The sequence below is a fragment of the Lipotes vexillifer genome, unplaced genomic scaffold (genome assembly GCF_000442215.2).
Source record: "Lipotes vexillifer unplaced genomic scaffold, Lipotes_vexillifer_v1.1 scaffold71, whole genome shotgun sequence".
In the NCBI taxonomy this organism is placed as follows: domain Eukaryota; kingdom Metazoa; phylum Chordata; class Mammalia; order Artiodactyla; family Lipotidae; genus Lipotes; species Lipotes vexillifer.
In genome coordinates, this window is record NW_006793703.1 from 7,426,847 (window position 1) to 7,428,691 (window position 1,845).

Here is a 1,845-nt window from a genome sequence, read left to right on the forward strand (position 1 = left end):
TCTCCAGCATTTATTGTTTCTAGATTTTTTGATGACGGCCATTCTGACCAGTGTGAGATGATGTCTCATTGTAGTTTTGATTTGCATTTCTCTAATGATTAATGATGTTGAGCATTCTTTCATGTGTTTGTTGGCAATCTGTATATCTTCTTTGGAGAAATGTCTATTTAGGTCTTCTGCCCATTTTTGGATTGCGTTGTTTTTTTTTTTGATATTGAACTGCATGAGCTGCTTGTAAATTGTGGAGATTAATCTTTTGTCAGTTGCTTCATTTGCAAATATTTTCTGCCATTCTGAGGGTTGTCTTTTGGTCTTGTTTATGGTTCCCTTTGCTGTGCAAAAGCTTTTAAGTTTCATTAGGTCCCATTTGTTTATTTTTGTTTTTATTTCCATTTCTCTAGGAGGTGGGTCAAAAAGGATCTTGCCGTGATTATCTTGCTGTATATATGTCATAGAGTGTTCTGCCTATGTTTTCCTCTAAGAGTTTTATACTCTCTGGCCTTACATTTAGGTCTTTAATCCTGTCTCAGGTATTTTTAAATTTCCCCTTTGATTTCATCATTGACTCTTTTTTTAATTTTTAAAAAATTTATTTTTATTTTTATTTTTATTTTTATCGCGGAGCACAGGCTCCGGACGCGCAGGCCCAGCGGCCATGGCTCACGCGGCACGTGGGATCCTCCCAGACCGGGGCACAAACTCATGTCCCCTGCATCGGGAGGCGGACTCTCAACCCCTGCGCCGCCAGGGAAGCCCAACTCTTTTCTTAAAAAAAAAAAATTATTATTTGGCTGTGTGGGTCTTAGTTGTGGCATGTGAGATCTGTAGTTGAGGCATGCGCGATCTAGTTCCCTGACCAGGGATCGAACCTGGGCCCCCTGCATTGGGAGCGCAGAGCCTTAGCCACTGGACCACCAGGGAAGTCCTCCATTGGTGTTTTAGTAGCATGTTGTTTAGTCTCCATGTAATCGTTTTTTTCTCATTTTTCTCTCTGTGGTTGATTTCTAGTTTCATGCTGTGTGGTCAGAAAAGATGTTTGAAATACTTTCTATCCTCTTAAATTTGTTGAGGCTTGTTTTGTGTCCTAGTGTGTAGTCTGTCCTAGAGAATGTTCCATGTGCACTTGAAAAGAATGTGTATTCTGTTTCTTTTGAATGTAATGTCCTGAAAATATCAATTTAGTCTAACTGTTCTATTGTGTCATTTAGTATCTCTGTTGCCTTATTGATTTTCTGTCTAGAAGATCTGTCCATTGATATGAGCGGGGTGTTAAAGTCTCCTACTGTTATTGTATTCCTATCAGTTTCTCCCTTTATGTCTGTTAGCATTCGTCTTATGTGTTTAGCTGTTCCTATATTGGGTGCATATATATTAACGAATGTAATATCCTCCTCTTGTGTTGATCTTTTTATCATTATAGAGTGTCTTTCTTTCTCTTTCTTCATGGCCTTGGTTTTAAAGTCTATTTTGTCTGATAGGAGTATTGCAACCCCCTTTTATTGTCATTTCCATCTGCATGAACTATCTTCTTCCATCCCCTCACTTTCAATCTATCTGTGTCCTTTGCCCTAAAGTAGGTCTCTTGTAGGCAGCATATTGTAGGCTATTGATTTATTATCAAATCTGCCATTCTCTGTCTTTTGATTGGAGCATTTAGTCCATTGACATTTGAGTAATTACTGATAGATAATTATTGCCATTTTAAACCTTGTTTTGCAGTTGATTTTATATTTCTTCTTTGTTCCTTTGTTTTTCTTTTTTGTTTTTCCTTTTGTGTTTTGAAGGTTTTCTTTGTATTATGCTTGAGTTCTCTTCTTTTTGGTTTTTGTGAATCCATTGTATGTT

General features: G+C 37.5%; 1 non-coding gene across 1 annotated transcript; it reads right to left on the reverse strand.

The window, feature by feature from the left end:
- Positions 1-848: 848 nt before the first annotated feature.
- Positions 849-921, reverse strand: TRNAG-CCC (transfer RNA glycine (anticodon CCC)). Its single transcript has one exon. It is a non-coding gene; the product is annotated as a tRNA-Gly (tRNA).
- Positions 922-1,845: the final 924 nt, after the last annotated feature.